Source organism: Pleurodeles waltl, chromosome 2_2 (assembly GCF_031143425.1).
Source record: "Pleurodeles waltl isolate 20211129_DDA chromosome 2_2, aPleWal1.hap1.20221129, whole genome shotgun sequence".
Taxonomy (NCBI): domain Eukaryota; kingdom Metazoa; phylum Chordata; class Amphibia; order Caudata; family Salamandridae; genus Pleurodeles; species Pleurodeles waltl.
In genome coordinates this window covers 632,368,815-632,395,363 of record NC_090439.1, presented here as the reverse complement: position 1 = coordinate 632,395,363, position 26,549 = coordinate 632,368,815, and positions in this window count along the sequence as shown.

Sequence of the window (26,549 nt, the reverse complement as noted above, 5' to 3'; positions counted from 1 at the left end):
GCTGACCTGCAGAGAAAGATACATAGAAAGAGGTATCAGCCGTACCGTCCAGCCTGTTACACTCATGGCCCACCATATCCCTCCCATCCCCTTATGCAAGACATTGACCACTTTACATGCAGCACCCTGCCCAGGACCCCTCAGCCACCCTCCCCTTACACGAGGCTTACACACACAGCATTCCATGCATTGAAGCACCTTGCATTGTGCTCACAGTGTACTCACCTGCTGGTCTGGAGGACCATAAAGTAAACGGTACTGGGGTAGGACCCCGTCCACTCGTCTCTCCAAATCCTCCGAAGTGAAGGCTGGGGCCCTTTCCCCAGACACCGAGCCATGGTCGCTTCCAGACACAGGTCACAGCAGCACTTGCAGTGTAGGTCCTCTCCCGTTGAAGGTCAGTTAGCAAGTGAGTGAACAGATAGAAAATGGCGGTCATGTCCACGGCGGTGCGTACCGTTACCGCCGGCGTGCATCACCATTAGCTACTGGAACCCATAGGGCCCAATGATAACCAATGAGGAGTTGCACGGCGGTCCTCAATTGCCTCCCGCAACAGCACGCAAGGTCAGTGGAATTACCTCATTTCCACTTATCCCTCCACACAGGTCAGGCGGATGCCATTTCAGGGGGAAGCAGGCCATGGCACCTAACTGTGTCACAGCAGACATAGGCACATTTACGGGACAACACGTAAACATACTGTTTCTGGCAAAACATGCAAGGCATTTTACTCTGAGGATATGTTTGAATATGACCAGTTGCTCACCGTTTTTCACCCTAGAGTTCAACCGCTGAGAATGAATAGGAAATGGAGACATACCCCTGTGTACAGACCCCTGGTGGACCTGGCAACAATGGAGGACAGGCACATTATCCTCACCTACAGACTTGATAGGGCCACAATCACAGAGCTGTGTGCCCAATTGGAGCTAGGCCTGATCTCAGCTATCCGTCACCCCACTGGGATCCCCCTCTTGTGCAAGTCCTATCAGTTCTCCATTTTTTGGCAAGTGGCTCCTTCCAAATGACAGTGGCCATGGGAGCAGGGATGTCACAGCCTATGTTCTCTAACGTGCTGACCAGAGTGTTGTCTGCCCTGATGAAACACATGCACAGCTACATCATTTTCCTCCAGGTGGAGGATTTGGCCACAGTGAAGGCTGACTTCTATGCAATGGAACATATCCCCAACATCAGTGGTGCTCTTGATGGTACACATATTGCCTTTGTCCCCCGCCCCCCGGAGAAATGAACAGGTGTACAGAAATCGAAAGAGCTTTCACTCTATGAATGTTCAGATATTGTGCCTGGCGGACCAGTACATTTCCCATGTCAATGCAAAGTATCCTGGGTCTGTGCATGATGCCTATATCCTGAGGAATTGAAACGGCAGGTGCCTTTTCTGCAGGAGGATGAGGCTGGAGATGGTCGTGTGGCAGTTGTGGAGCCTGTGGACAGTGACGAAGAGGAGGCAAAGGAAGAGGATGTGGACAACAGAACAACTATCATACAATAGTACTTCCAGTGACACACAGGTAAGACACTGTGGCCCTCATTCCGACCCTGGCGGTCAAAGACCGCCAGGGCCGCGGGCAACGGAAGCACTGCCAACAGGCTGGCGGTGCTTCAGTGCCCATTCCGACAGCCGCGGTCAGAAAACCGGGTCCGGCGGTTTCCCGCCGGATTAGCCCCGGCTGTTAGAATCCTCCATGGCGGTGCTGCAAGCAGCGCCGCCATGGGGATTCCGACCCCCTTCCCGCCAGCCTGTTTCTGGCGGTTTTCACCACCAGAAACAGGAATAGCGGGAACGGGTGTCCTGGGGCCCCGGGGGCCCCTGCACTGCCCATGCCACTGGCATGGGCAGTGCAGGGGCCCCCTTACAGGGCCCCAGTATGCTTTTCACTGTCTGCTTAGCAGACAGTGAAAAGCGCGATGGGTGCAACACAGAAGCATTCGGAGCCGGCTTCTGTGTTGCAGGCCCTTTCCCGCTGGGCCGGCGGGCGCTCCCTTGGCGGGCGCTCGCCGGCCCAGCGGGAAAGTCAGAATGACCCCCGCGGTCTTTTGACCGCGGATCGGCCAATTGGCGGTCCAAGTTTGGCGGCGGCAACCGCCGCCCGCCAAACTTGGAATGAGGGCCTGTATCCTCACCTTCCATTGCTGTTTTGTGAAGTGATTTTTCTCTGGCTGGCTGCTGTTCCCACTGCAATGGCCACTTATTGTACCCTTTAACATATCTATTTGCAGATATGTGTGCCCTCCTGTGGCTCCTGTTGTATTGACTGCAGCACATTAGATGTCATACCTATATATATATAACTGTACAGTCTATTTGCAATGTCTACAGATTGTTAAATAACTACATCCTTAAATCATTTGACATACTCCATACTTTTTTTCCCAAGGGTGTTTGTTTCAGTCCTGATAAGTAAATGGGGATGTGCAATGGGCTGGGGTCATGGTGGAGGAAAGTCCAGGATGGAGTCCAGTCTAGTGGTATCACAGGTGCATTGTCCAATGGGGCATGGGAAGTGGAGCAATGGCAGTCCTAGGTGGACAGGGGGACACAGTGGGACACAAAGGTGACAATCAGGAGAGTCTTATTTTCTGGCGGGGGTCTTGGCAATGTTTTCTGGCTTTTGCCTGGATTGCAAGGACTGTTTGCGTGGTGGTTCTTGTTCTGCAGAGGGAGGGGTGCTGGTGGCCTGTTGTTCCTGTGGCGGGGCCTCCTGTCCACTAGCGTCCGCGGAAGTGGAAGGCTGTTCATCAGTGAGGCTAGTGTCAGGGGCCTGTTGGTGTGCCACTGCCTCCCTCATGGTGTTGGCCATGTTTGCCAGCACCCCTACAATGGTGACCAGGGTGGTCTGGAGTCACTCAGGTCCTCACTGATCCCCAGGTAATGTACCTCCTGCAGCCGCTGGGTCTCCTGCAACTTGGCCAGTATCTGGCCCATGGTCTCCTGGGAATGGTGGTATGCTCCCAGGATGTTGGCGAGTGCCTCGTGGAGAGTCGTTTCCATGGGCCTCTCCTCCCCCTGTCGCACAGCAGTCCTCCCAGCTTCCCTGTTGTCCTGTGCCTCTGTCCCATGAACAGTGTGCCCACTGCCACTGACCCCAGGTCCCTGATCATCCTGTGTTTGTGGCTTGCCTGGGGTCCCTGTAGTGGTGGACACACTACTGATTGACGTGTCCTGGGGACAGAGGTATGGGCCCGCTGGGTGTGTGCTGTGGTGGTGTTTCCTGAGTGGGGAGGGTCTGTGGTGGTATGGGACTGTGCCTGGGTAACCGACAGTCCAAAGGTCCCTGATGGGCCAGGTAGGTCATCCTGATCTAGGCGTGCAGTGCTGCTGTCATCACTGTGGGCCTCTTCTGTGAGGGGACTGGATGTTGCTGGCACCTCCTCTCCAGTGACGTTGTGTAGGGGTCCTGTGGGGATGTAAATGCAGTGTTATTGTTTCTGTGTGTGCCATCTTGTGCATGGGTATGTTGCCCTCTATGGTTGTTATTACCATGGCAGCTTTGCCTTGTATGAGTTGTTATTTGGTTGGCTAAGTGATTGTCTCTAGTGTGCGTTGCAGTTGTGATGGTTGTCCATGCAGGCCTGTAATGGGTGTCCATGCATTGGTGTTGCATGCAGGGCTTGATATTGGGATGGGTGGGTTGTGATGGTGGGGTATATGGGAGTTGGTGGAGTGATGGGACTGAGGGTGAGTGTGGGGGTATGTGATGGCATTTAGGATAGGGGGGTGAAAGTAGTAAAGGGTTGACTTACCAGAGTCCAGTCCTCCTGCTACTCCTGCCAGGCCCTCAGGATGCAGTATTGTCAAGACTTGCTCCTCCTATGTTGTTAGTTGGGGGGGAGGAGGTGGGGTTCCACCACCAGTCCTCTGTACAGCTATCTCGTGTCTTCCAACCACAGAACGCACCTTCCCCCGTAGGTCGTTCCACCTCTTCCTGATGTTATCCGTTGTTCTGGGTGCTGTTCCACGGCGTTGACCCTGTCCACAGTTCTCCGCCATAGCTCCATCTTCCTTGCAATGGATGTCTGCTGCACCTGTGATCCAAATAGCTGTGTCTCTACCCGGATGATTTCCTCCACCATGACCCTTAGTTCCTCCTTTGAGAACCTGGGGTGTCTCTGTGGTGCTATTGGTGTAGTGTGTGTGGTGTGTGTGGGGTGATGTGTTGGGGTGTGTGCTATGAGGTACGTGGGTGGTGTATGAGTGATGGTATTCTGTGGGTCTGGTTCTGTGGGTGCTCCCGGTGTGGCTCTCTCTGTTGTACATTTTTTGTAGCGGTGAAGGGTTGTGGGTAATGTGTATGTGTGTGGGTGTGGTGTGTGTGTGGGTGTCCGGTGTGTGTAGTTTAATTGTCCAATGTGGTGTTACTTTGTTAGTATGTGTGTATTTTGAGTGTGGCAGTATGTATTGCCAATGATTTACCGCGGTTGAATGTTCGCCATGGTGATTTGTGGGTCATAATGCGGTGTGCGTAGTTCTGTTGGCGTAACGGTGTGGGTTTGGATACCGCCAGTTTATCACTGACCTTTGGGCTGGTGGACTTGTGTGCGTGGCTGTATAGTGGCGGATTTCGATGTGTGTGTCATAATAGGGGTAGCGGTATGCCACCGTGGTCGCGGTATGTTGGCGGCAGTCAGCATGGCGGAAAGGGGCACTTACCGCCAATGTCATAATGAGGGCCTCAGTGTTGTGCTAATAGCAGCACTGATGACTCAATGGGCCCCAAACAAGTATGTATTAATTTCTGATTCAGTCATCACTCATGAACACCATGTAGCCAAAGGGGCTCCAGACTGGTATGGTACGGTTCCACTAATCTGTTAAAGAAATCTGAATGACTTTTTATCTTTTAAAGAAACATTATTCAACATGCATTTTTATTTTTCATGACACCTGACGCAAAAGAAAGTAATGCTTTAAACATAGAAAATATGGAGCAATTTGCTTGCCTGACAGTTCTACAATGAGAATTAAACCTGCTTGCCAAACTTTAATATCCTTTCCACATCAGCCTGAAAACATCTCAAAGTCTCTTGAAGGACACCCAAACACTAAGGGGCATATTTATACTCTGTTTGCGCCGGAATTGCGTCGTTTTTTTTGACGCAATTCCGACGCAAAACTAACTCCATAGTTCTACTTTGGCGTTAGACGCGTCTAGCGCCAAAGTCCATGGAGTTTGCGTCATTTTTTAGCGTGGACACCTACTTTGCGTTAATGATATGCAAGGTAGGCGTTCCCGTCTAAAAAATTGACTCCGAGGCATGTGCGCCGTATTTACAGTCCCGGGCAAAATTCACGCCCGGGAGTGGGCAGGTAAAAAAAAATGACGTACGGCTTTTGCGCCGTTTTTTAGCGCCTGGACAAGGCAGGCGTTAAGGGACCTGTGGGCTCGGAAGGAGCCCAGAGGTGCCCTCCCATGCCCCCAGGGACACCCCCTGTCACCCTTGCCCACCCCAGGAGGACACCCAAGGCTGGAGGGACCCATCCCAGGGACATTAAGGTAAGTTCCGGTAAGTATATATATATTTTTTTTTGTGGCATAGGGGGGCCTAATTTGTGCCCCCCTACATGCCACTATGCCCAATGACCATGCCCAGGGGACAGAAGTCCCCTGGGCATGGCCATTGGGCAAGGGGGCATGACTCCTGTCTTTGCTAAGACAGGAGTCATTTCTATGGGGGTTGGGAGTCGAAAAAAAATGGCGCAAATCGGGTTGAGGCGAAAAATTTGCCTCAACCTGACTTGCCCAATTTTTTGGCGCCCAAGCTCCATATCCCCTGCCTGTTGTACGTCGTTTTTTTCCACGCACACCAGGCAGCGCCGGCGGCTAACGCCGGCTAACGTCTTTGATTAAATACGGCGCCCGCATAGCACTTCAGAATGGCGTTAGCCGGCGCTAATTTTTTTGACGCAAAACTGCGTTAGCGCAGTTTTGCGTCAAAAAGTATAAATATGGCCCTAAGTTTAAGTCTGATGGTATGAAAAAATAAATGTCATGTGTATATCAAACTTTAAAGAGATCCTATAGCAGAATGCTGTGTATAGAACCCTCAAAGTGATTAAATCATTAATATCATAATAATAATAACAGATTCAGAATCAATTAGTTTTCCCTAATAGAAAAGATGAGGAAAAGCCTTTTGGTGTGGGTACGTGGAGTGCGTGGAAGATTGTATTTTAAAGGTTAGGCCAAAGTTTAGAGAGGTAGAACACCAGGTGATCTATTCTTTTCAATTTATTGTTAGAAAGCTGCAGAGATAGCCAGAAACTGATGGTAGTGGTGGGTGGGGGTGGTGGTTGTGGTAGTACACCAGCCCCAGATTAAAAAACTGGGCAGCAGGTAAGAGCTTGCTGCACTATCCAACCTTGTTGTGTGTGCCCAGTCCCATGTAACTGGTTGCACATCAGTGCTTTAATTTTCAGTGTCATTATTGATGTCCTTTAAAATGTCATGTGTGATGAAATATGTAAGGTAATAAGTGGTACATGACTGAGGTGCAAGCTATGCTTATTCTGTGGAACCATAACTAGTGAATTTCTGTGTTTTTAGGTTTTGTCTTGTAAGAATAACTGTACAGTGTTTTTCTGTGAATTTTGGAAATGTTTTAAATGTACAGAATGGTGGTATATGCAAACCTAACCATAATTTCATTTTACATTTTGTTTTATTTTCTAACCATTACTACATACAGATTTTGACTGTGTTTAGGAGGGAATGACTGAATCCTCTGAACACAGCCTGTAGTAGACAGTTGAACCCTGACAGCACATGGCTTTAAACCATACGAAGCAGTGGTTGACAGCAGGTCATGACTTAATGTGATCCCTGAGCCCTAACTTTCTAGGGTGCTGTCTGTGTTCCTAAACCAATATGGATGACCAAACGCCACTCTGTAAAGCTGGGGTTGGCCATAGGCACTGAGCTTCAACCTGCACAGGCATCTTACTCCCAGTGCACATTGCCGTCCGCTGTACACAGAGGGACTAAGAGGCAGGGTTTGGCAAGGCCTTATGCCCCCATCCTCTGTGGGTGTCTGACCCCTTAGGTTCAGGTGATTGGGCTATACTCAATGGACCTGAGCCACAGGCCCCAGCCTGCAGGTAAATCAATGCAGGTATCTAATTGTTCATGTTTGTTTGTTTTTTTGTATTCCTATTTTGGGACCTTTTATGTTAAATATTTGATATATTTTTGAGTTTTTTTAGTAAAACTATTTTGTAGCTATGCTTTCAATGGTTTTTTAATATATAATATGCACTTTTCTAATATGTCTAGAGATGAGAATTCATTGCCTGAGAGATAATTAACTTGTTCTTTATCCCTGAACAGATCACCTACATGCACTGATAGGAAAAGGAAGAGAAATACTCCAGCAATCAATCCTCCTCCTCCTTCCCATGTTGCTGTACTTCTGGAGATAGTTTCTTCACCCTCCTTATGCAGCAGCCTCTGGATCTCTACTCTTGGGAATTCATTCAGATGCATGGCTCTCATATGTTTTATCATGCCAAAAGGTCCAAACAAGTACATGCTTGGGTGACCATGCTGTCACACTTGGTCAAAAATAGTGCGCGTGACTCTGTGGCATTACCTTTTTGCCCCAGCCGCATGTGTAAAAACCTTTCACACCAAATGTTCCCTTTGTGACAGAGGTGGAGCAGGAGCCCTTGATGCAGTAGGCACCACCACATCATCATCCTCATCCTGGTGGAAGAAAAATGTCCTTCTTGTGAAGTATGCACTTCCTGGCTTTCCCTAGTGGCCTAGGTTAGAAGAATGTGCTCAATGGAAACTATAAGTCTGTCTCTCTCAAAAGATAAAAAGAGAATTATGTCTTGCAAAATGTTACCTCTATAGACTGTCAATCTGATAGCTCCTTTCATTTTTTGAGGGGTTTTCCAGAATTGCAGATCCTTAACAACACCAATAGAAACAATGCTTTGTCACATCATATGTGGCCTTGCAAAAGCAGGAAGGCAAGACTTCCTTTCCAGGTCCATATAGTTTCTTACATACTTGAACATGATAAGAAAAGATCTTTACTAATGTTTGAGGTCAGGTGTTTGGTAAGAGTTATTTAAAACTCAGGGCATTACTAGTACATTTTAGGATTTCCATATTTTAATTATTTTAATTATTTTCGGAGTCAGGGTACTGAGAACTATAACTGTGACTCTAGGGCATTCACTTGCTGTGGCAGAGGCATCACAACTCCTGGGATACCATTAGAAAGATTTAATTGGTTCCTGTGACTGTATTATTCTACATTCAAAGAGCTCCTGCCCTTATTATACACTGCACCACATTCCATGGCAAGCTGCTCAGGATAGCAGTGAAGATCAGGTAGAAGACACCAGACGCCATATTAGAAATACTAATTTGGAGGTGCAACAGGTGTGTGCATTCATTTGTGTGCCTTCTGAGCACTGTAGTATTACAGACAGAGGCGCAGACTCTTGTGTGAACTCTTCTGTAATGCAGAGAGGTCAAGTGCACATAGACCGCTGGTGTTATTTCAATTGTTCCTCCTTACCAGGGAAGTGTGGCCCCATGCTAATGAGATAACCTCTTTGCCTCTGCCCCTGCACCCTATTTAGGACAGCAAAGAGGTTGTCACAAAAATGTGGAGCCCAGTCAGTGCATCCACTGAGTGAGACCCTAGTAAGAGGTAAAGGTGTTGGCCTGGACCCCACTGCAGACATTCCCCTGCAGAAGGGTGCAGTCACTCAATGAACGTGCCTGCCAGGGAATATCTGATCCCTCTTTAATTAACAGTTTTCTGTTAGCTCCATAGGGAAATATGGAGCTGCAGATTCAAACAGCTCTAATGTGCTTTGCTTGGGCAGCACACGTTTGCAGTTAACCTGCGGCAGGGCATTACTTGTAATAGCATCAGCTGTTCTTGTTGTCACCCAGCGCACCCGCTTAAAGGTGTGCTTTGGCACAAACAGGGACAGTGCACCCATTACATCATAGGAACCCTGGTCTCCTCTCAAAACTATCATGTGGTATTTCTTTTCCATCCCTGCTGGAGGAAAAAGGCTGACATAGAAATATATCTCTTATGTTATTTGACAAGAAACCAGCCAGCAAAGTTGAGGGAAACATTCTTTTGGAGCATCATTGATGGACAAGCATTTTAACACTTGAAATTTAATACAGGCAAAAGGAAGAGGGACTCTGCAGAGGTGGCATCAACATTTGCTGGGGCATTAAAGCATGCCATTCATAGAAGTTCTGTGAGCTGAAACTTTCTTGGTTTTCTTTATAAGATATGCAGTTGCATGGTTAATGCAGCTACCTATAATATTTATCACTACTACACTTTATCAACGGTCAACATCACTGATTTAAATATGAAAATACATCCCTCATTTTCAATGTAATTACTTTTCCTCCTTGGTTATTGTTATTAATATTTCTCGACAAGGATTGCTCACTTCAGCTCCCTTTTGATGTAAGGATTATTGGAGAAAACATTCCGCCGTCATTCCCATTCAAGACGCCGGGGGAAACTGACACCCATGGAACACTAAATGCCTTACAATCTAGAATGCACTCTGTCATAACACATTTACATCATAACACATCTCCCTCTCTTCATTATAAAATATGAAAAACAAACATATGAACAAAAAGAATAAAGGCAAACCAAACCAATATTTGAACAAAAAGAATAACAATGATACTCCATTACTGTCTCACATAATCTTCCAGATAAGTTGGTGGGCTATGGATTCTTGCATACCACATGCCAGTCTTTCCAACTCGCTAACATTATGGGGGTTATTCCAACTTTGGAGGAGTGTTAATCCGTCCCAAAAGTGACGGTAAAGTGACGGATATACCACCAGCCGTATTACGAGTTCCATAGGATATAATGGACTCGTAATACGGCTGGTGGTAAATCCGTCACTTTTCCGTCACTTTTGGGACGGATTAACACCTCCTCCAAAGTTAGAATAACCCCCATGTCCTCAAACATTGGCACTCAACTCTCTATCCCTATTCACCCCCTCAACTTTCATGAACATCTAACCTGAACATCCTTCATCGCTCTTCTCTCACACAATCTCCTCCTTTTTGATATAATGGCACATTCCTAAAATTCCATCTTTCACCACTTTCTAGTACTACTACAAAAAATCCCCACCTCTAAACAGGGAAAGGACCTCTGATCTTGGAGAGTCCTCTTGAGACCCTGCCAGAATTTATTTAGATTCAGTCTCCTGCTCTGAATTTATGTTTGGTTTCCTTTTCTATAAAATTTGCATTTTCTTGACTCCATCCACCATTTTCATTACTGGAACCAATTTTGTGCCCAGTAACCGTCCAGACTTGGATATGAAAGGGTACTTCCTGTTTCACACTATGAGCAGTGATGCCATAGGCCCACATCGTATCAGTTATCATTTTCCTGACATTGCACTGATTGGTCACTGCTAATTGAATAGGACCCTTGACTAATCTGTTAGCTTTCTCTGCTAAACTGTTTCCTTGAGGATTACATAATGAAGTCCGTGAATGTCTTACACCCCCTCCCCAAGAATTCCACCATTTCATGTGAGGTTAACTGCGTAACTTTGTCAATTATAAGAACTACAGGAACTCCTTCTTCCTTAAGAAAATCTTTTAATATCTTAATTATGGTCCTTCCGGTAACATCTTTCATAAACTTCACAATTACCCATTTAAAATGTATATCTATGACTTCCACTGCATACCTCATGTTGCCCGGCACCAAGGGCCCAATGAAATCTAGGCAGACTGTGTGCCAAGGTTTACATGAATCCTCTAGATGACCTCCTATCCTCTTATTAGTTATTCACAACCATTTTGTCTCTCTTTATATATACTACACCTCTCCACCTATTCCTTGATTTAATTATCCATACTAGGCCACCAGAACTCCCCTTTGAGACTCTTGTCATTCCTTGACCCGAATGTCCTTCGTGAGCTAATTGAAACAACTCGTGTCTTAATCCTCCAGGTGGGATAAACTGATCCCCTCTCACCTCTCATAATCACATCCTCACTATGCACAGACAGCTTATCAAGTACCTTAAGATAAGGTCTCACAGACATTGACAGTGCACTCTCTCTCACTCCCCCACAATGTACCATTTTAACAACACTTTTCAATGTCATATCACGTTGCATTTCTTCCTTCCATTGTGTCTCGCTAAAGGACCCCAAACTACTACACACCACATCCTGAATAGATGCCCCAACTCTTTCAGCATCTGAATTCCTTACTCCTGGACCATCCACCACCTCCCAGTCCAATGATAATCTGGATAAACAATCAGCCTGTACATTTTTCCAACCTCGAAGAAACTCAACTGTGTATGTGTATTCTTGGAGTCTGGCCGCTAACATAGCCAGCCTGGCTGATCCTTTACCTGCCCCTATTGATGCTAGGATCTTGATAAGTGGCTTATGATCAGTTCTTATGATAAATGGTAACCCCCCACAAATACACTTGAAAATACTCAGCGCCCATGCAGCTGCTAACGCTTCATGTTCAATTACCAGATAATTTATTTCAGCATGTGTCAAAGTGAGAGACATAAATGCTACAATGTTCTCACTCTTACCATGCATCTTAGATAATACTACCCCTAGGCCTGTTGCACTAGCATCTACTGTGAGTAGAGACTTCAAACTAATATCGAAGCACTTGGTATTCCAGCATCACATATCTCTTTTTCCACTATCTCCTGGAACAGGTGCTTTACTAATTGCTTCCAGCAAACATCGTTTGGGCCTGATTGCTCCATTTGATATAGTGTATCCCAAATATTCAATTTGTTTGGTTAACAATACTAATTTCTCACGATTCAACGTTAACCCAAATTCCTCCAATTTTTTAACACCATTCTTTGAACAATGCTGTGTTCCTCTACTGTTTCCCCCATTACCAATATGTCACCTTGGAAATAAATTACATTTTTTATTCCCTCCAATAGTTGTGTCATCATTTGTTGGAAGACACTCGCTGCTGATGCTAAACCAAATGGCATGCGAATAAACTGGAACCCTCTGGTGCTATGAGCACCATTAATGTTTATGACTCTTCGTGTAATCTGATTTGATGGTAGGCCCTCCTCAAATCGAAAAGTTTTGAAAAATACCTACCATCCTTTACCAATAACAACAACTCATTGAAGTTGGGGAGGGCAAAAGTATCAATTAAAATGTTTTGATCCAGGGACAGTAAGTCCACACAGAATCTTAGGTGACCATCCAATTTATGGGTGATGACAATTGGGGATATCCATTGAGATGCCTCCTGTGGTTCTATGATGCCATCCTTCAATCTGTCATGTAACAGTTCTTTCTCAACAACCCTCACTGATAATTGTACCCTCCTCAGTTTATGTTGTACTGGGAAAGCGTCTTCCTTAACTTTATGGACATAACCCTTCAAACATCCCAGTTTTTTTCTCAAAAACATTCTTTACACCATTCAATACATCTTCCAATTGAATTACTTTATTGGGTGTTCTTGGACTTATTATAATAGTTAAATCAAACTGGTGCATCTATTCCAATATTGGAGGACCATTTACTGATACATAAATGTTGTCGTCTGTGCACCTCGTCCCATCTTGTATCCACCCTTTCATGTATCCTAGTATATGAATGGATTCTCCTTGGTGTCCCCCTGGACTAATGTCTTTTGACAGCAATTTTATATTCTTCCACTGTGCCTTGAATAACCTTTCCAGAATGATAGTATACATCGTTCCAGAATCAACCATAAGCTCTACTTCACACCCACATACTCTAAATTTTGCTGTTGGCCGAGACATCCTTCCTTTGTCACTTTTCTCCTCTAGAACCCGATCTACTACCAGCACCCTATCACCATATTTATTTTCTTCCATACCCTCAATCACTCCCACTCCATTCTTGCCGTCCTTACTCCCTTTCTTGTTCTCTCTGCACCCCCCCGAATAATGACTCTTACGGACACATGTCCTACAATTCTTATTGCTTACAAAACACTTCTTTTAATCTGAATCACGGTTTGTGCTACCACAGTGTGTACATTTGAACCCTTTATTTTTTAACACAGGCATTGTTGTCTCTTTCCTTTCTTTCCTTTCTTTCCTTTTAACAACATTGACATCCCCTTCACTACTCTGGATATCTGTATACACAAAAGAGACATCATTGACTTTATCCCTTTTGTTAAATTCCATCATACACCGCTGAGAGTCTTCAATCACTTTAGCCATTTCAATTGCTTTTTCAGCAAGGGGTCCATTGCATCCATCACCTTTCTTGCATTTTTTTTCTTCTCTACATTGAAATTTAAGCTGATCAAGTATTAATTCTCCAGTCATATTTCTGAAGTGACATGTAATTGAAAGTTCTCTAAGTATAGATATGAACTCATAGATGGATTCATGTTCATCTTGAGGCTGAGTTTAATATGTATACCGAGCCATGACTAAATTGACTTCTTTGGCAAATCTATTCTCTTATCTTTTAATTGCTTTCTTGTAGACATCATCCATAAGTTGCCCATTGGAACCCAACAATACTGGTAAGTATTTTCAAAAATTCTTTGACCTTCACTACCTAGCACACGTCACAAAAGTGCTTTTTTCTACCCGGTGAAAAACTCTGTCCTTCCAGAGCAATGATATTGTTTTCTAGAATTTCCAACCAATCCTCCCAACATATGACAGGTTTACCAGGTTCTGACCAAAATTGTGGTGGTGTTATGATGTTTCCTTGTAATGGCACAGTAGCTTGCAACTTGTAAATAACAATGAATCTGTTAAAGGAATGTCATAAACACTTTGGAGTTAAAAGAATATTTTTTTTCGCAAATGTTAATATGTTGTACAATAATCATGTTATCTGAAACAATGCCTTTGAATATTAATAATTACACAATATGTTGTACAGATCACTACTGCCAGGTCATACCTATTTGAGGTTGAAGGAGTGCGGATCACCAATATAATGTTACTGGTGCCTGCACAGCATGTACATACACAATTCAACTAGCACACAATATTATTTAGGTGTACGAGTCACCACAAATTATGAGATGTCTAAGTATCGTAATATACCAATTCCGCTGATCCAATTCCGATGGAGTTGGCTTTCAGCTGTTTGATGTGTTTATGTGCACACGGTGACCTCCTACGAGCACGCGTCACTCTGGCTCCCAGTCACGCAACTCTGTGGTGTGTCACCTCTGTGTGCTGAATAATGAGCGCCATGAGACTGTGTTCAGTGCTCACTGCGTGCTCAGTGGAACATAACAACGGAAAATCTTCCTCTAGATGGTAAGATGCCTCACATGCTCACATTGGGGCTCGCATACTCACCACATGGTGAAGGAATAACAGATTTAAGCAGATCATACCTTGTAGTCAAAATAATGTAACTCAAGTGCTGAGTATACTGCACCTCACCCAAATCTTCTTCGCAGCCTTGGATTTCTAGGACCTCCCAGGTTGTGTCTTCTATATTTTTAAGTTCAGTTCCTTCTGTTCCTTCCAGCCAATAGTTGATCGTCACCAAAAATGTTATAAATACAGTATTTCTCGACAAAGATTGCTAACTCTGGATTACTTTTGATATAAGATTTATTGGAGAACACAACCTAGCATCAGTCCCCTTCAAGATGCCAGGGGAAACTGACATCCTTGGAACACCCAACACCTTACAATCTAGAATGCACTACATCATAACACATTTACATTGTTACAATTATCTCAATAACATGCCACTTATAAATCAAGAATACATCATGTTCCCAGGACAGTAATGTAAGAAACTGAATTATTTCCACAAAACATAAGTAGTTCTGAAACTAAAGATTCTCCATTTCTTTGTAGAAAGTCTTTAAAAAAAATTCCTATGAAAACCTTCAAATGTATATCCAACCACCTATATCCACTCATCCAGTATAAAAGAAATGTTACTCTGAGGTTAGTCTGGAAAATCTCATTAATGGTATGCATTTTATGAAATATCTTCTGCAACAAAAGGCATTGGGTAAACTTGGCATGTTTAATATATTTGCCCAATAACAAAAATAATTTTCTTCTTTACACAGTGTTCCATGTTTACTACATCAGAGCATGGTCCCAATTTCTAATCTGATCAAAAGCTCAGCACACCTATGCTGTTCCTGCTCTTCAGGAAACTGCAATTTTAAAATTATTGATAGTTCCGTGGGTATGGTGACCAGAATATTACAGTCAAACACATGAACATTGCATAAAAATGGAAAAAGGACTACAATTTTACTTCAATCTGCCACGCAGAATGGCAGCACTCTCCAGCATAGAATCTCAGCAGAGGCACTGAGATCCAAAATAAAATTAATTTTTTAAAGCTTGTATCATGCCTGTTAATTCAATTGCTTTCTTATAACAGCTGCTAACTATCCCCGCTTTGGAAAACATAAAAAGGAACCTCCTATCTTTTTCAGTGGAGATCTCAGGCCCAGCTCACATCAATGTGGCCTCTTATCTTCCTCACATGATTTGACAATCTGGGCTGGCTCCCTTATTTAATCTCAGTTGTGCCCCAAATGCAACCAGAAAGCAATTAGCCTTCTGGACAATAGCCTAAATAAACTTGATGAGGGTGACATTAAAATTCCAGTACAGCTGGACCTTTAAGAAACATTGACAATATTGAGCATAAGAATCTACTTAACGTATCCTCCAGATGGAAGATTGAGGGTCAGGTGCTGAAATGGTTCTCCTTTTCTGTTCCATCCAGGTAATGGTTTGTGAAAATAGGCAGCTCTTACAAGCTAACTATGGTGTACCCTAAGTGCTGATTCTCCCATCCTTCTCTCCAAGCTTTTTATGGAACACTTAGGCCCATATTTATACTCTGTTTGCGCTGGATTTGCACCATTTTTTTAGGCAAATTCGGCGCAACCTTAACTCCATATTTATACTTTGGCACTAGACCCGTCCAGCGCCAAAGTTATGGAGTTTGAGTCATTTATTGGACATGAAAACATACCTTGCGCTAATGACATGCAATGTAGGCGTTTCCGTGCAAAAAATGACTCTAAGGCATGTGCGCCTTATTTATCCTCAGGCATCAAAATGACGCACAGGAGGAGGTGGGCCTTAAAACATGGCGCTAAGCCAGATTTGCAGTTTTTTAACTCCTGGGTCAGGGCTGGCTTTAAGGGACCTGTGGGCTCATTTCCATGGTGGGAGACCATGGAAGCAGTCCACAGGTGCCCTTCCCTGCACCAAGGGACACGCCCTGCCACCCTAGCCCACCCCTGGAGGACACCCATGGAAGGGGGGACCCATCCATGGTGAGTGCAGGTAAGTATAATTTTCCTTTTTTTAAGTGGCATAGGCGGGCCTAACTTGGGCCCCCCTACATGCCACTATGCCCAGTGGCCATGCCCAGGGGACAGAAGTCCCTTGGGCATGTCCATTGGGCCGGGGGGGGCATGACTCCTGTCTTTGCTAAGACAGGAGTCATTTCCATGGGGGTTGTGCGTCAAAATATGGCGCAAGTCAGGTTAGAGACAATATTTTTTACTCTAACCTGACTTGCACCATTCTTTTGGTTTACAACCCCCAGTCTTCCCTTCGCCTCTGCTGCCCGGTTACCGTCATTTATTTTGACGCTAACCAGCCTGCAGCGCTGGCTAACGTCATTCCATAAATAAGGTGCCCACCTGGCGCGTTGGAATGGCGTTAGCCGGCTATAAACTTTTTGACGCAAATCTGCCCTGGCGCTGATTTGCATCAAAAAGTTTAAATATGGGCCTTAGTTTCAATGCTTCAAGATAAAAACAATGTTATATTTGATATTCTCTCAACATTTAAAATACTGCAGACACATTAGGCTTAAAAGTCTTCATGGAAAACTTATAATATAACTGAACTCTTTCTGTTTAAAAATAAACTTAAAACAGTGTGTCTTGCCTTGCATTTTAAAAATTATCTTAACTCTCTACTCATAAAAGACTTAAGTTCAGCTTGACTTCTTTCATTTCACTTGGTTTCATTATTAACTAAAAACGAACTTTGATTTCTTATGTATTCAAAATCAACAAACCACCTCCTTCCAACTCCTCTTTTTTTGAGGAAGCTAACATGATGCATTCTTTATTTCTTGCTCAAACTTCAGGACAGTTGTTCAAGTATTGGTTTTGTCCCATTGAAATGGTGGAAATGGTATTTAATCATGTAGTCCCTGTCAGAGCACATCACACTGACTTTTAAAGCTCTCTCAAGATGACATACATCGTTCAGAAAGGTCTCAATGTTGGTTCACCAGCTTTAAGGACACTACAAACCCTCTAGGTGGACAAAAAGCTACAAGGAGTAAATCCTTATTCATGGAAACTCTGAAAAAGAACAAATACAAGACAATCCACCAATCCTTTCTTTGCAAAGCACTGACATTTTTCAATCATCTTCCAGATTATCAATACTCTTCTTTGACACCCGTTCCTTGTGGAAAGGCTTAAAGTGATTCTATTCAGAATGTACTTTAATAAATAACTCTCGCTCTAGCATCCTTATTTCAATGTGCACTGTTTGTTTTTATGAGAAATTCACCGTTGTCTTTTTGATTAGGTCCATACTAAACAAATATATTAAGGGAAAAACTCCCTTTCAATGAGTCAGCAGCAAAATCAGAGATGGAGGGTTTATAGGGATTGCAGTTCTGCTTATCTGTGTCTGTCTTATAGTCTATCGACCTTGGGCCTTATTAACGGAAAAAGCAAGAAATATATGGGTTTAGATTGCCACATCTGCATGAACGTTCTTTTCCCACCTGTTGCTATTAGCCAACATTCCCAGAAGAATGCTGGGTAAGCTGATCCATATACAGGCTGACAGGTGTACTCCTTGGAAGGTGAGGTGACATTTCCTGCAGGATTTTTCCTTGTTTGCAAAATTCTTTATAGCCGAGAAATTTGCACAAGGGGGTATAGAAGCCCCTGTGCAAATGCACAGTTTTTCTCCATGAGGAAAATGCCCTTTTCCTGTCACAATATCCCTGCCCCCCATCCTGTTCTCCTTCTCACCATAGAAAGGGAGCTAAGTCAGCCTTGTGCCAAAATACATTCATGACCCTTTCCAAGAGGAGGGATCGGAGTTTGAGATTGCCCAGAGGAATCCTTGTTTTTGGTAGGCCCCAAAATGTCAAGGAAAACTACACCACAGAACCCCATTTACACCCCGTGCATGGGATTTTTCGAGTTCAAAGATTTTCACACTTGTGGTAGAGATCTTTGCACTTGTAAAATTATGCTTGCCATGGACCCCTTTGCCGTTAAGTGTAAAAAAATTTAAATTCATTCATAAAAAATGTTTATGACCAAATGTACTTTTATGAATAAGCCTAATTGTGTGGCATGTCCCTTAAAGGAATATTGGTGTGAAGACACATTTTAACATTGACTTATGGGGTAACACGTAGACTATACTCTCTATGTTAGAAGATCAGCAGAACATAATATCCACAATGGTCAGGTTTGTTACTGTTAACCACATGAAAGTCAGCAAGCATTGGTACATTTCCCTGCAAACCGGAACAAAATACGTCTCTTTCACTTGCAACTGGGATTTTTCATGGACAGCTTTTCTCCCTGCTTGCTATGCCACTGCAAAGAATAGCCATACCGCTAAATAAAGATTTCCTAATGCCACAAATTAAGGTCTCATTTAATAGAGCCACAGGGTAAATGGCGACATATGCTATTTCAATTTGATTCAATACTACCCACCTTTTTTTTTAAAGTGAGCATTGCATCAAAAGGACTCATATTGAACATTTGATTTCAATTGCATTAAAGTCATCTCCTGGAGGGTATTGATGAAATTATATTAAAACATTTGTAAAAGCAGACATGTTCTTACCATTACGTTATGATACCTATTAAAAATCGCATGTGAATGAAGCAATGTTAGCATAATCAATGCCCCGCGGGCTGTAATTCTGAGGCAACGGCCGTTTTCATAATTTATTTCAAAGGCATTGTAAACTGTTTGTTTTTTCCCATGTTATTCTACAGCTAACATTATGCATTTCTAGACAGAGAGGTATATTCCAACAAAACAAGTATTATATTAAAACGCGTTTATAGTATATCAAAAGTGCAAATGCTTATTATTTCTGATTTTAAGACAATTGAGATAAAGGAAAATACAAGCCACTGAAGAATTTCACAGAGGGTCTCAGAGAAGAAAGAAAAGCTAAAACGTATTGCCGAAATGTGACTGCGGGCTGAGATAACTTCGGGAGCGAAATGCCCTAGCTGTCAGCACTCAGTTGTGAATGACAGACATGATTAATACCCCTGCTTTAGGTTATATAAATATCTATATATATATATATATATATATATACTGGAAGCTTATGGGGTCATTTTAGAGTTGTGTCAGGTGGCCCGCCATCCGCCGACGGGGTGTGGGGGAGGAGATTTGGGTGGGGGGACGTGTAGCGGGGGGAAGCAGCGGTCATAACCTCCACCACCCTGGCAGAATACCACATATCATATTTAGAGATACGCCTCGATCATTTAATAAAGGGATTATACATGGGAGCCATGGAATCACTGGAATCAATGAGCGAAGAGGAAGTACAATTCATTCAAAAGCACATAACCCTTAATGTTGACCGATGAACAATTGGTTGCGACATGTTCATGAACAGGTCCAGATGTATCATGGATTAATTAGCTGCCTACGTTTCACCAGCTCGTTTGTTGTGGATCACTGAAATACCAAGTTCTGTAGAATAAGGTTCATTAATAGACCCATTGCCTGTGAATCAGTTTTACCTCCTGTGATACCTCATACGATGAAGACCAGGACAGTAACACTGTAAAACTAAGAGGAAAGTATATAGAACACCTGCTGCCTGCAGACTACAATCCTTAAGGGCATTTGAAGAGTAACACTCATGCTCTCCTTCCTAACTAGAGCTGAGTGTTCGTGTTTCCCTGAGAATTACAGAAGCAAAAAATATGACGAAATTATATGTACTCGTTTATCAAAATTACATAGGAAAAAACATTTCACACAACAGTGCAGCAAGTGAAGCTGCTGCTCTGCCTTGCATGAAAGAGACATAGCACCACAGCGCCATATTTTCAATGTTATGAAGCAGATGGGCTCTCTCCTAGAAATGAGGGTATTTTCCCTTTGTATGTGAGACTCTGGCAGACACAGCTGATGTTTACAAGACTGTAAATATGGATTTGCATTGAAATACATGTGTGTGTGTGTGTGTGTGCAGGTATGCCCATGCACCCTCCATGTAATGACTACCTGCCACAAGTTAACGCAAGACAGTGCATTACCTTACTTTTTTAACAGAGCCAGACAAAGCTGCGTGACTTTGTGAATTCCATAGTGGATTTTACGTTCGGGATGTGCTAAATAAGTGATTCCACCTCAATGAAAAATCTTAGCAAAGTTGAGCTATTACCTCAGTCGTTGCCTTTCCTCACTAAAGATAAAGCCTTGGACAGTACCCACTTGCATGGGTTTCTCTTCCATTTCATGGGATTGCAGTAGTCTTCGATTCAGGTGCTTGAAAAAAGCCTACATATGTACTATGTCCTTTATTCCTCTCTTCCCCCCCCCTTGTCTATCTATGAAGACAGGTCCACCAACTCTTTTAGAATAACAGGCCTAGGCCTCTGGCAAGTTTGTCATTAGTTTCATCAGTCAGTCCTCTGCTGAAGGAGGGATATTGTATTGCTTCCTTTCCTTACAACCATCTTCTAAACTTCTAGAATGAGTTGCCTAAATCTGTTGCTGTAACACGTCATGTGCAGCATGGCTTTATGTGTTAGGGACAAATGCATATGGCCCAGCGTGTCAAACGTAGTTTTGGCAAACAAGATTTTATAAAGCTGGAAAAAAAGCATGGAATTGTCAAGTATGTTTTGATGTTTGGTACAAAACGGTATTGCTTCTTTAAGAGTTTTACTACTCATATCGTGAAAATAGAGGCAAGCTTTGACATATCAGTATGAAACTAGTGATGTCAGAAAATAAATTGTGTAATTCAAGTAGATAAGAATTATTTGAAAATGTTGAGTCTCCATCAAATATTTTGCCCTCCTCAGCATGAGAGGTTCCAATGTGAGTATACTTCAGGCAGCTAAAGAATGATGAATGATTGTCTTTTCTTTGGACATAATTTGCACTGGTTGAATTAGTAATTGCACAAGAGCTACTAGTTTGTGCTTATGTAATATTTTGTCACGGGTTCTTCAGGGACCCAGCCTGTCATGGTATGAGCTTTTTATTGCTCTGAATTGTAATATTCTGAACTCTAAATGAATATTTCTCTAGAGATGAGTAATAGAGTGATAAAAGTGATGGTGAATTAGGAGCTGGAAAAGAGGGCAAGAATCATTCAGAAAGAAACAAGGGAGGTTGTCACTACTAAGAAAAAAAGACCAAAAAGGAAACAGATTAAAAAGGAAAAAAAGTGTGGCATTCTCATTTATATCCGTAAATATCTCCCAACAGTGTAAAGCCCTCACATCCTAAAACCATGTCGACATGATGATGCAGAAAGTGTAAGATTGTAGTTGAGAGGGCGTGATCAGGGAATTATTGCCTCTTAACAGCCTTGAGCTCTGAGGTCATGTTTTTCCAATCAAATGTGTATGTTGTAATTGCACACTATTAACTGCATGTGATCTTTTACATTGATGCCACTGGTGATTTAATTGCATTACTTACATTTTATATAATCCAACTGGGGTTCGTCAATTTTACACTATATGTAGGGGCTCGAGTACAACAACTGCAAGAATAATAGTGTCACAGTGCCAAGAATAAAACACAAGCAGAAAACGAACAATGTAAATTGCATAATTTGATTTTGATTATAATGGGCTAATGGATTTCCAGTAACAATTACTGTGCCACTGTTGTGTGTTTAGTGGATTTAGCAACTGGTTCGAAAGAAGCAAATAGTAGGAGAATCTAACTGCTTGGAATACCGCTTATGAACTAAAAAGACTAATCTTTGGTTTGTATAGTGTCACAATCAGACGCTCGAATGACTGTAACAAATCTTATGGATGAACTGCAAGGCTGAAATAGAGCAGAATGTATTTGCATCCCACTGTTAATTAATATTTCAATTTTTATATTGGCGGAACTCTGATTTGTGCTACAGAAGGTCCCCAAACTGAGTAATAAGCACAGCCAGCACTCCTGTACACAGATGACTTTTGTTTGGCTGCTAATATTCTAAGGAACCTTCAGATGTACTTTCAGGGAATGTGATGCAAATCAATTGACTAATGGTCAAAGTGTTTATGTTTGATGCAGCTGTGGAGTTGTATTAGGATGGAAATGGTTGGACCATTTCCTTATTTGGGATCTGACTTAGATGGTAGGATGGGTTTATTCACTTCTTGGAAAGACGATGCCTTGAATAATTTTAATGCCATGATTAATAGTCACACTTGCTCCCTTGATCAGTCCCTAGTCTCCCAAGACAGTACCTGTCACGACTCCATCCTATGCCCTACGTGCTGTGTGTTTTACTCACCGAGCTCATATCATCTTTCCCCTGTGGTGCTTCCATATTCGGAGCACTCCAAGCCATCCTGCCCTTGAGGCACCTTCATGTCTTGAGCATTCCATGGCCCCCCTCCCAGGAAGCTTGAACCATTGAACCTTCTGTTCTGTTGTTATGCAAGGTTAGTTTGTTTTTGCACCTGCAGATTATCACATGTTTAAGTACAAGTTACGCTATCCACTGTGATGTATTGAACTGTATCATCATGCACTTTGGGTTCCGTTACAGTTGTTGTTTCCAATTACCACTTGCACCTGCCACCTGTTAGGCCTCATATCCATTGTTTGCAACACGTGATTTTCTCCAGGTTCATTGGTGGAACATTCCATGCTTCCACGTGGGACAATTGCTTTCTGAAACTATCTTTTTTTCAGCATAAATACCCCTTCTGAACCTGGATCATTGCAGTCCTGCACAAGCATTGTCCCTGCACTCACCTCCTGAGTCACCTAGAACCTCCAGCACGCAAGTATTCCAAGCCTCCCTGAAGCTCCTATGACCCTGGCTCCTGCAATGCTTCTAGTGTCTTCCTTCATGATCTATGATTCCTCCTCCTCCTTATGAGCTTCTTGCACCATAGCCTCCTGTAGTCTTTGGATTCTAGTTAAAGTACTAGACAAGGCTAAGAACTTTTCTCTCAGGTTAGTGTGCACTAATCTATAGCTTAGGAGGTAGTTAAAAGACTGATTCCTATGAAACCAGCACATTTTTGGACATTGGACATTGTTTGAGTATTAACTCCCATAAGGCCCAGCACTTTGGACTCTCGCATTGCAGCACACTGAGCTTTATTGTATCCAAACTGAAAGTTTGCCCCTGTGTTTCTTGACAAGTTGCATCTAGTAATTTGGGAGACATTTCTAGAACGTGAAGTTGTATTCCAGTTTGAATATGAAACCTACATGCTCTGAGAGCTAGAGAAATCTTCAGCTTATTCCTGAAATGTTTCTCTCTCTCATGCAATATTTATGAGGAAGTCTTGTACCAAACCTTCATTAAGAATAATGAGGTCCAGGGAGTCACAATCCCATTATGTAGTGCACAAGAAACAGCAAAGCAGTCCCCTTAGAGATGCATGTCAATCAATCAAGTCTTATATAGTGTGGCTTGTCACCCCAGGGGGTCTCGAGATGCTGTGGGGGTTCTGCAAGTATCGGCCAGGTGGGGATGTTGCTCAAAGAGCCAGGTCTTGAGCTGTTTCCTAGAATCCTGCAGGGAAGGCAGGTTTGCTGATGGAGGAGGAGATCATTCCAGGCTTTGAGTGTGATGTAGGATCAAGATCGGCCTTGGGGGTGCTTGCGTTGAATGTGGGGTATGTGGGCCTGGGTGACGGAGGAGAAGCAAATTTCTCTCGGTTGGTGGAAGGAGAAGCGGTATTTGAGGTAGGCTGGACCTGAGTTGTGGAGGGCCTTGTAGGTGTGGGTGAGGAGCTTGAAGAGGCATCTTTGCTGGACAGGGATCCAGTGGAGAGCCCTAAGGTGAGGGGTGATGTTGGTTCTTCTGGGGAGGTTGAGGGTTAGTCTGGTGGCCGCGTTCTGGACGGTCTGGAGGCAGTTCCTAAGTTGTTTCATGACTCCGGCATAGAGTGTGTTGCTGTAGTCAAGTCGGCTGATGATGAGGGCTTGAGTGATAGTTTTTCTGGTTCATAGCGGGATCTAGCGTAAGATCTTTCTGAGCAAGTGCAGCATGTTGCAGCAGAAGGCTGAGGAGACAGCACTGATCTGTTGCTTCATGGTCAGTTGGGTGTCCAGGATGATACCGAGGTTGCATGTGTGGTTGGTCAGATTTGGGGGTGGGCTGACGGTGGGGCGCCACGATGTGTCGTGCCAGGGGGAGGGGGTGTTTCAAATGATGAGGAGCTCAGTTTTGTATGAGTTGAGGTTGAGGCAGTTGCTCTCCATCCATGTGGCCATGATGTTGGTCACAATGTTTTGGAAGTTGTTTTTTGTGGCCACAGTGTCATCTGAGAAGGCTTGGACTAGCTGGGTGTCTTTAGCGTAGGAGATGATTTTGAGTTTGTGGGTATGAGCGATGTCTGCGAGGGGTGTCATTTAGGTGTTGAATAGGATGGGGCTAAGGGGGAACCCTGGAGGATGCCGCTGATGATGTCTTTGGGTACAGATACAAAGGGCAGTAGGGGGATCCTTTGTGTTCGAGTGGATAGGAAGGAGGTTATACAATTGAGAGTGTTGCATTGAATTCCTATGCGGTGTAGTCTGGCGATTAGGGTGGGGTAGGAGACGTGTTGAAGACTTCGGTGAGGTCAAGAAGGATGAGGGTGGCAGATCATCCTTGGTTAATGAGGCGTCTGATGTCATCTGTGGCTGCGATGAGGGCGGTTTCTGTGCTGTGACTGGGTCTGGACCCAGATTGTGAAGGGTCTAGCAGGTTGTTGTATTCCAGAATGTCTGTAAGCTGGTGGTTGATGGCTTTTTCAAATACCTGCACGGGGAAGGGCAGGAGCGAGATTGGCTGGTTATTTTTTAGTTTGTAGGGGTTGGCTGTGGGTTTCTTGAGGAGGGGCTGGAATTCAGCATGTTTCCAAGTGTCGGGGACAGTGGTGGTAGAGATGGAGGATGATTTCTGTGGGGGCGCTTTGGATGGCATAACTTTGGAGGTTGTAGATGTGGTGGGGGCAAGGGTCAGAGGGGTATCCGGAGTGGATGGAGGTCATGATGGAGATGGTGTCCTCGGTGGAGAGTTGTTTCCAGTCAGAAAGCAGGTGGAGGGTGTGCACTAGAGTGCGGAGGAGGCCTGGGATCATTGGCTGGGGGTCAGAGTTGATGTAGATGTTAATGATCTTGTGGTGAAAGAAGTCTTATAGCTTATCGCAGAGCGATTAGGATAGGTGGATCGAGTTTTCAGTGGCAGAGGGGGCTGGAAATATCTGATGATGCAGAAGTTATTTGGTGTGGTTTGTGCTTGCTTTGATGCAGGTGTTGAGTGCTTCTTTTTTGGCATTTCTTAGTCCCTGGTGGTACATGTTGAGGGCAGCTCTGAAGGCATCGAGTTTGTTGTGGGTCTTGTTGGTGCGCCAGTGTCTCTCGAGTTTCTTGCAGTGTTGTTTTAGGGTCAGAAGTTCTGGGGTGAACCAGCTTGAAGTCTTGGGTTGTTTGCTGGTGGCAGCATTCTTGAGGGGAGCTGGTAGTAGAAGCAATCCAGGTAGAGAAGTTCTGGTTTCGGTGTTGAAGGATGTCTGCTGGGCTCGGCCAGGTTTCCTTTAGTGGGGAGCTCCACGAGGATGCAGAGAACTTGACCCAGCTGCGTCGGGAGAGAGTGGGGCAGTTCCCCAGGGTGGCAGGTTTCCCTTCGATAGTGAAGTGGACAATGTAGTGGTCTGTTCAAGTTAGCTCAGTGGTGTGGGAGAAGGATGCTCCACCGGTGGTAGAGTAGATGGGATCCAATGTATGACCTGCAAGGTGGGTGGGGTAGTTGACCATTTGGGAAATGACGATGATGCTTATGTTTTCCAGGAGTGAGGAGGTGTTGGGGGTCACTCGGATCTTCTAGATGGAAGTTTAGGTCACCCAGGAAGATGTAGTGGTTGCAGTCCATGGCGAAGGGGGCGATGAGATCCGAGATGGCGTTGCAGAATTTATAGTGGGGGACTGGGAGCCTATAGGCAAGGTACCTCTAATGGTGGTTTTCGCATCTGGTTTGATTAGAAAATTATAGTGTTCTATGAAGGTGGAGGTGTTGTCATCTGAGGTGGTACAGTTGATGGAGTCTTTGTGGATTATGGCTATGCCTCTGCCTTTTCTATCTGTTCAGTCACAGTGGATCATCTTGTATCCATGGGGTGTGGCTATGGCAATGTCAGGGCAAAGGAGGGGGAGAGTCAGGTTTCAGTGATGAACATGACTTCTGGGTGAGGGAGGTTATGGTGTCCCAGATTTCCATGGTGTAATTTCTAAGGGATCGGACGTTGGGTAGTGAGCATTGAAG